We start from the raw sequence: 9636 nt of genomic DNA, 5'->3' as shown, positions 1-9636 counted from the left end.
ATATTTGAACGGATTAAAAAAAAACCCATAAACTATCCTTAGAAACAAAAAATGCTGTGGTTTCTTTAGTATGTGTTGTATACTCATCTCTCCATTTGCTAACTTAAAGTAAGCTAGGATGTAAAAAAATAACAGTAGCTGATTATAGCTCTCCCCTGGTGCAGAACTCCATACCTCTGACTTTTTGTCTAATTAAAAAAATATATTGTTTGCCCTTTTTATTCTGACTCCCTCTCTTCCTTCCACATAGTGGTTTAGTGCAGTGGAAATTAATGTGCAGATAGCTCTTTGAGATGCTGATCTCATTCCTTTGAGTATATACTCAGGAGTTGGATGGATGGGTCACCAGGTAGTTCTTTTTCAGTTTTTAAGGAACCGCCATACTATTTTACATGATGGTTGTACCGATTTAAATTTCCATCAAGGTGGCTCCTCTCCCAGGGATCGGCTGTTGGTGGTGTTGTGGCTAAGCTTATTTGAGATGGTGGAGTGGCGGCTGCAGCAAAAGAGTTTGGCATGATGTCTCACACCATTTTACTGCTACAGCCTGCCTACGAAGGGGCCGGAAGGCAAAACGTATGCTGACTGTGATTCTGCGGGTGAATGCATGGACGGTGTTTGTAAAATGTATGAAGAACATCTGAAGAGGTGAATGAATCCCAACAGCCCCTCTGTCACATATGATGTCAGCCAGTTTGATTTTATTGATGGTCTGGCAGACCTCTGCTGTCTTGTTTACCCACGTAGCAGCCTTCAAACAAAGACTGCCTTAAAGAGAAGAACTGCACGCTCCTTTGTCGGCAGGCCGAATAGGCCGGAAAATAGCTGCGCCGGAAGCGTTGGGAAGTTGGAGGTGGGCTTGGAACGCAGGTGTGTACAGCGATCTGTAGTGGACGTTTTGTGTCATAGTAATGCCGTTTCCGTTTTGGTACACTCTAGTCAGGATTGAGCGTGTTAGATGAAACGTGAGGATCTTGTGCAATCTGAAACTTCCATCATACTTCCCCTTCTTTTTACTTAAACGTTGTTATGATGATTTTGAAGGAAGTTTTTCTTTGTAAGTTAGTGTGCATATCTGCTTTAAAACATTCACAGTACTAGCCCTTCTTCAAGTTGGGGTGGGGGGTGGTGACACAGTTTAGTTATGTCCTAAGAGAAAATCTTAGTGCAAAATAAATAAATGTTCTTTATTTCCATCAACAGTGTATAGGAGTTCGCTTTTCTCCACTTCCTTGCCAATACTTATTTCTTGTCTTTTAATAATGGCTCTTCTAACAGATGTGAAGTGATATTGTGGTTTGATTTGTATTTTCCTGATGATTAGTAATGTTGAATACCTTTCCATACACCTATTGAACAAGTGAATGTCTTCTTTGGAAAATGGCTATTCAGGTACTTTGCCCATTGTTAATTGGTTAATATGCTTTTTTGCTCTTAAGTTGTATGAGTTATTTATATATTTTGATTTTAAGATATATTACAAAGTTATAGTAATCACAACAGTATGATACTGTGAGAAAAACAGGAACAAAGACCAGTGCACCAGAAAAGGGAGCCCAGACGCATATATACATTCAAGTGATTTTTGACAGGGGTGCCAAAACACAAGATGGGGAAAGCATAGTCTCTCCAACAATTGACATTGGGAAAGCATGACATCCACATGCTAAGAAACTGGATTCCTATCTTACACCACTCATAAATATTAACTTGAAATGGATCAAAGACTCAAATGTAACAGCTGAAACTGTAAAACTCCTAGGGGGAAAAACAAAGGGAAAAATGATCCTTGACATTGTTCTTGGCAATGATTCTTGGATAAGAGATAAAAAGTACAGACAACAAAAGCTAAAATCAGCAAGTGGAACTACAAAGCAGTAAAGACCTGCATAGCAAAGAAAACAATAAATCAATTGCAAAGGCAATCTATAGAATGGGACAAAATACTTGCAAACCATATGTCTTAAAGGGGTTCATATACACCATTGAGTTGCTACTCAAAGTGATATGCAGAGAAGTAGGAAGTCAAGCGAATAGTATCTGTTAAGAAGCAAAGAAGGTGAAGAGCTGTTAGCAGTCTCACTGGACTGGAAAGACAAAAAGTAAAAAGTTCAGATCTACCGATGCAAGCACTTTAGGACCAATATCCTGAAGAGCAGCACAAAGTAAGGCGAGCAAAGAGAATTTATTGTTTCCCTTTAAGGCATTTGCCCTTTTACAGGCAGAACTGGCTGTGAGGTAGAGAAGGCAAACAAAAAGCTGTTCATAAAATGCTGAATAGCGAAGCAGAGTTAAAGTTGGTCTTGTGTTACTGGGGAGAGCTAAATGGGTGTTTAGAGCCTGGTAGTGGATAAATGGGTGTTTAGAGACTGGTAGCAGAGAGATAAATGTGTGTTTAGAGCTCATAAATGATTCAGGACCCTGAAAGTTAAAATTTTAAAAGGACAATTGAAGATTTCCAGGCCCTCGCAAAGACTAACACTCATGGGTAATTCTGTCCAATTACTGATTGGATTAAGGTTGTATGTTTCTACTAGAACCTAGCAAAAAATCTGTTCTTGAGGAAGATCACATGAAGAAACCCCATGCCTTTTCTTACATGATTTCTATCACTCAATTGAAACCAACAGGACAAGCCTTGCATTTAACGCCATGATGCTACAGCTGGGACCAATCTTACTCTCCCACTGTTGAGCACCTCGAGAACAGTGTTCAGGATGTGGGAGAGCTGTCTTTAGATATTGGGCACAGGCAGCACAGGACTTAGATGCCTAAGAGGAGGAAGGGAATATAGTCGTATGAAGAAAATAACGAGAATTATCATAGACTTATCAGAAAAAACAGTGGAAAGGTACTTGGAGTAGTTTGGAGGAACAGAGCAAAACAAAACAAAACACTCCACCTATAATTTAATATCCAGGTTTACTGAAGCCTTTTTCCAGACACAATTTGATAGAATTTGTTGCTAGCAGACCTGCACTACAGGAAATATTAAAAGAAGTTCCGCAGTGTGAAGAAAAATAAGACCAGATGGAAAATTGAATTTACACAAAGAATGAGATTGCCTGCAATGGTAAATATGTACATAAATATGAACTACCTTTAAACCTTGGTTTTTAATATATTTAAGATATAATTATACAGGAATTACTATAAAGGACACATGGACAAAACCAAGGGGGAGGGTGGAGGTGGGGGAGGGAGGTGGGTTCAGCTGGGGTGGGGTGGAGGGATGGGGAAAAAAGACATACAACTGTAATTGAATAACAATAAAATTTAAAAAAAGATATAATTAGTAAAAATAACTTAGGGGGATTTAAATATTGATATCAGTAAAATGTATAACATTAAAATGTAAGATCGGGGGGATAAAAATTAAATGTTGTAAGGTTCTTACATTATACATGAAGTAGAATAATATTATTTAAAAGTAGACTTAAAACACAGAAGCATAACCACTAGCAGTGGAAATCATTTAGATGTCATCAGAACATTTAAATCAATTAAAAAAGAATGAAACATTAACTCTACAACTGAAAAATTAAAATGTGACAAATGTTTTTAGTGCAGATTAAACAAATTGTAGAAAAGATATATAATCTGCATTGTGAATCTGTAGAAAATATATAGAAAAATTACTGCAGAACAGAATAAAAAATATTAAAAGTTCATCATGTATATAAATTATTTTATGTTTGAAAAAGAGAAAAGTGGAAATAATCAGTGATCAAGTAGGAAAAAAATAAAATCCAACAAAGTAGAAGGAAGGAAATGATAAAGATCAGAAATCAATTAACAGAAAACAAATTTAAGATTGAGAAAATCAGCAAAGCCATAAATTGGTTCTTTAAGAGGATACATTAAATTAACAAACCACAAACCACTTTCAGTGAGACTGGTTTTGTGTGTGTGTGTGTGTGTGTGTGTGTGTGTGTGTGAGAGAGAGAGAGAGAGAGAGAGAGAGAAAGGGAGAGAGATATTTTATCCCAATACCAGGAATAAAAAAAAAATCTCTACTGATTCTACAAATGAAATGGTAATTCTAGGATATTATAAACATATTGATGCAAATACATTTGAAAATTTAGGTGAAACAGATTGATTTGTACAACGCTTTATCTATTAAAGAAATCAAGTGGGTTTAAAAAATCCTCACACAATGAAAACTCTCGATCAAAAATGATTTCAGCATAGAATTATTTTATGTCTCTAAGGAAGAAATAATCTTAATCATAAAAAAACTTCTAGAGGATAAAAAGAAGAAGGTGATCCAATTATTAAAATGAGACCTGTATAATTTTGTTAACAAAACTTAGGAAGAACATTAAAGAAAAAGGAACTACCAGCTAATTATTCTTCTCATAAATATTAGATATAAGAATTCCTAAAACAATAAACAGTGACAAATTTAGAGACCTAGACAAAGGAGAGCACATCATTGATTTGGGTTTATACAATGAAGCCAAGAATATAGTAATATTCAAACACTAATTTATTTTATCACATTAACAGCATAAATAAACAATATTGCATTCATTTTAACAGATGCATATACAACTTCTGATCAAATTCAATTCCCTTCTTAAACACGATTATTAGCAAGTTATGAATAATAAGAACCTTCTTTAACTTGATAAAGGGAGGTTAAAATACAAAGCAGAAACAACACCCAAAACTGCAGTACACAGCATAGTTACTTATGAAATTTTGAAAATTTTATATACTGAGGTTAAAAATGAGGCCCAGTTGACTGCTCAACACTGTGTTGAGTTTTCTAGTGTGAACAGTATGTGGAGAAACTGTAATACAGATATATGCTTATAAAACAAGGAAATACAGTTGCCAATATTTGCAGAAATTATCTTTATATACTTGAAGAATTGCAAAGAAAAATCAACAGATGAAAACTTTGGTAATCAATACTTTAATTTAGTAATTTCATCTGATGAAAGGTCAATATACAATGATTTAATGATATATCAGAAATAATTAGAAAATTAATTTTGAATAACATTTTACTAGTATTATAAATCATCAATATTCTATGACTTAGTCTAAAAATAGATTTTCAAGCCCTTTACACAGAACACATTACTGAGAAAAATTAATGAGCCCATAAATGGGGAGGAGGGATATATCTGTTTTAGAAATTTCAGTATGGCTAATGTGTCAATTCCTCTCATATAACCTATGGACTAACTTTATTTCCAATGAGATTCTTAGTAGATACTGTTTATAGGATTTGACATTAAAATATATATGGAAATGCAAACATCTTGAAATAATATAGTTAGGAGGATTGTCCATGACATATCAAGGGAGAGTGATTAAGGCAGTGTACTATGTGTAATAAAATAACAAATAGGTTATTGGAACAAAGTAAAGCATTTGAATAATGACAAAGAGGGCGTAAAAATCCTATAGGATAAGATGTTCCTTTTAATATGTGGAGCTGGGTCAATTGATTATCCAGATGGTATAAAACGTATTTTGACTCCTGATTGACACTGGAAACAAAAATCAGTTATGCATAAATTGTTGATTGAAATGTGAAATGTAAAACAACATATTTCTGGAAAGTGTTGTCCAATACAAATATGTGAGTCACATATGCAATTGATTTTATTGCATATTTTACCAGCACATATCCATGATTATCATTTCAACAGAGAGTCAGTGTAAAAATATGAGATACACTTTTCTGTTTTCAAACAAATTCTTCATAATTTGGTGTATATTTCACACCTGCATATCTCAATGTCAACTACCCATATTTCCAGTTCTCAAGAACTACATGTGGCTAGTTGCTACTATACTGGATAGTGTACTTCTGCAGTAATAACGAGCAATATATTAATGATCTTTGGGTAGGAAAAAGGCTTTTCAATAATCACAAAAAAAATGTTAATTACTAAAAAAGTACCTTAAATTTAAGAGCTCCTATTCACCACGCATCATTAAAAGTAAAAAAAAAAAAAAAAAAAGCCAGCCTGGAAGTAGAGGATAGTATGTATTTTTAAAAATCTAATAGATGTTATATTTCAATTATACACCTACACGTTTCAACATTCCTCAGCCTTAGCACTCACATTGTGGCCCAGATATTCTTTGTAATTGAAGAGCTATCTTGTTTATTGTAGGGTGATTAGCAGAATCCCTTGCCTCTGCCCAGTGGCTTTTCCTGGCACTCCTCTAGTTGTGACAAACCAAAGTGTCTCCAGACATTGCCAACAACTGAGAACCACTGAGACGTAAAGTGCGTTCAGATCAATCAAAAATGACAGATACAACTCAATAGAACACAGAGGAATAATATTTGAATAAGCACTTCTCAAAAATTTTTCAAATACACAATAAGATATAAAAATATGAACATATTCTTAGCCTCATCTTTCATTTCTGAAATGCAAATTAAAACCACAACGTGGTATGACTATACTGCCACCAGAATTGCTAATTTATACACAATAACAAGTGGAGCAAGTGAAAGTCTGTGAACAGCTGGGAGTCTTATAAACTGCTGGAGAAAGCTTGTATTTTACAAGTACTTTGGAAAACTGACAGTATCTACTTAAGCTGAGCATATCTTACCCTATCACCCCACAGTTCTGTACTCCAGTGCGTTCTCTGACAGATATTGTTAAGTATGCGCACTAAAACACGACTACAAAGATGTTCATGGCAGCACTGTTCATAATCGCCAACACCTGGAAACAAGCCACACGGATAAAGATAATGGTTGAGCGATGTCCGGGATTTTACTGCCTATGTTTTCTACTAGGATTTTTATGGTTTCGAGTCTAACATTTAAATCCTTAATCCATTTCGAATTTATTCTTGTAGTAAGTAAAGACCACCTTCTCATACAAGAAGGTGGTCTAGTTTCATTTTTCTGCATGTATCTGTCCAGTTTTCCCAACACCATTTATTGAATAAACTATCTTTAGCCCATTGTATATGCTTGCTTCCTGTGTCGAATGTTAATATATTACAAAAATGTAGGGGTATTTCTGGGCTCTCTATTCCATTCCATTGATCTATGTATCTGTTTTTAAGCCAGTACCTTGCTGGTTTGATTACTATGGCCTTATAATATAGTTTCGTATTAAGTAGTGTGATTTCTCCAACTTTGTTCTTTCTTAGGATCGCTATTGCTATATGGGGCCTTTTGTGGTTCCATATAAATGTTTGAAATATTTGCTTCAGTTCTGTGAAATGTCATTGGAATCTTGGTAGGAATTGTGTTGAATCTATAGATTGCTTTGACTAGCATGGACATTTTAATGATGTTAATTCTTTCTATCCATGAACACAGTATGTGCTTCCACTTATTTGTATCCTCTCCAATGTCTTATAATTTTCGAAGTACAGGTGTCTTATATCTTTGGTTAGACTTATTTCTAGGTATTTTATTCTTTTTGAATCAACTATAAGTGGGATTATTAAATTTCTTAATTTTCCTTTCTGATAGTTTATTATTCACATATAAAAATGCAACTAACATATCTCCTCAGGCAAGGAAAACAAAGAAATGAAATTTTAAAAAATGGGACCACATTGAACTAAAAAGTTTTTGCAAAACAAAAGAAACCATCAACAATTAAAAAGGCAGCCCACAGAATGGAGAATATATTTGTAAATATATCTGATAAGAGATTAATATCTGAAATTTATAAAGAACTTATAAAACTCAATACCAAAAATATCAAGCAATCCAATTTAAAAATAGACAAAGGACAGGAATAGACACTTCTCCAAAGAGGACATACAGATGGCCAATAGACATATGAAAATATGCTCAACATCACTAATTATCACAGAAATGCAAATTGAAACCATGATGAAATACCATCTCACACCTGTCAGAACGGCTATAAATATATCCACAAACAACAAGTGCTGGGGAAGATGAGCAGAAAGGGGAACCCTTTTGCACTGTTGGTGGGAATGCAGACTGCTGCAGCCACTGTAGAAAGCACTGTGGATATACCCCTAAAATTAAAAATGGATCTTCCTTTTGACCCAGCAATCCCTCTTCTGGGAATGTATTCAAAGGAAACCAAAACACTAATTCGAAGGAACACCTCTACGTTACTTGATGCATTACATATTTACAATTGCCAAGATATGGAAACAGTCCAAGTGTGCATCAGCAGACAAGTGGATAAAACAACTAGGGGACATTTACACAATGGTATACTACTTGGCCGTAACAAAGAAGAAAAATTTACCCTTTGTGACAGCATGTATGGCCCTGGAGAACATTATGCTAAGTGAAATAAGCCAGTCAGAGAAAGACAAATACCACATGATTTCATTCATATGTGGAATCTAATGAACAGACAGAACCAACATGCAAAATAGTGACAGGCTCATTCATAGAGAGTAGGACCACAGCTATGGGGGATGAAGGGTTAGGAGGTGGAGGAATTGAACCAAAAAGAAAAAGGACTCATGGACATGAACAACAGTGTGGTGATTGTGGGGAGGCAAGATATATAAGAGGGATGAATGGTAATGGAAAAAATATAATTAAAAACAGCAAAAAATAATGGTTTAATGTGATACTATATATAGCAATAGGACTAAACAAACTGATGCTACTTGCAATAGCATGGATCAATTTCACTACCACAGGGCTTAGCAAATAAACCAGATATAGTGAAATATGTACTTTATGAGTTCATTAGTAAAAGTTCAGATCCAGGTAAATCCAACTGATGGTCATAGAAGACATTAACTTTGGGTCAAAGGGAGGAAACGGTCCCATCTGGAATGGTGGGACTCTTGAGACATTTAAGATTCCTGGTAACTCATCTGGAGAGTGGTTACACTGGCGTGTTCCCCTGGTGAAAATTTATAAAGCTGTATACTTATGACTTGTTCATTATTGTTTGAAAAATTTAAATTGAGCCTTGAATACCATTATGTTAGAAGAAATCCTTTGTCATAAACTATACACAACCATGTCTGATCTTGATCATTCAAAATATTTATAAAATTAATTCTTTAAAAGATGAATAGAGTCAGGCAAGTATCTAAAAATATGAACAAATATCTCATTTTGAGCAGACTGACAGAAGCCTATAAGAATATCGCAGAGATAACAGTTCAGAAATGATCATTGATCTACAACTAGCTTTTTTTAATTTTTATTTTTAAAGGCATATTTTATTTTATTTTTTAATTAATTAATTTTTATTGTTGTTCAATTACAGTTGTCTGAATTTTCTCCCCACCCCTCCACCCCACCCCAGCCAAACCCACCTCCCTCCCCCACCTCCACCCTCCCCCTTCATTTTGTCCATGTGTCCTTTATAGTAGTTCCTGAAAACCCTTCTCCCCACTATCCCCTCCCGGCTCCCCTCTGGCTATTGTTAGATTGTTCTTAACTTCAATGTCTCTGGTTATATTTTGTTTGCTTTTTTCTTTTGTTGATTATGTTCCAGTTAAAGGTGAGATCCTATGGTATTTGTCCCTCACCGTCTGGCTCATTTCACTTAGCATAATGCTCTCCAGTTCCATCCATGCTGTTGCAAAGGGTATAAACTCCTTCTTTCTATGCAGCAGAGAGAAAGAAGGAGCTTATGCAACTAGCTTTTTTATACCTGCAATACTGGGAGCCACTGGGAATTC

General features: G+C 35.0%; 1 pseudogene; it reads left to right on the top strand.

The window, feature by feature from the left end:
* The first annotated feature begins 519 nt into the window (after positions 1–519).
* Positions 520–825, top strand: LOC112317661 (enhancer of rudimentary homolog pseudogene; annotated as a pseudogene).
* The last annotated feature ends 8811 nt before the right edge of the window (positions 826–9636 follow it).

The sequence above is a fragment of the Desmodus rotundus genome, chromosome 4 (assembly GCF_022682495.2).
Source record: "Desmodus rotundus isolate HL8 chromosome 4, HLdesRot8A.1, whole genome shotgun sequence".
NCBI lineage: Eukaryota > Metazoa > Chordata > Mammalia > Chiroptera > Phyllostomidae > Desmodus > Desmodus rotundus.
Note: the sequence above shows the minus strand (reverse complement) of the source record. Positions and strands in the feature narration are given on the sequence as shown.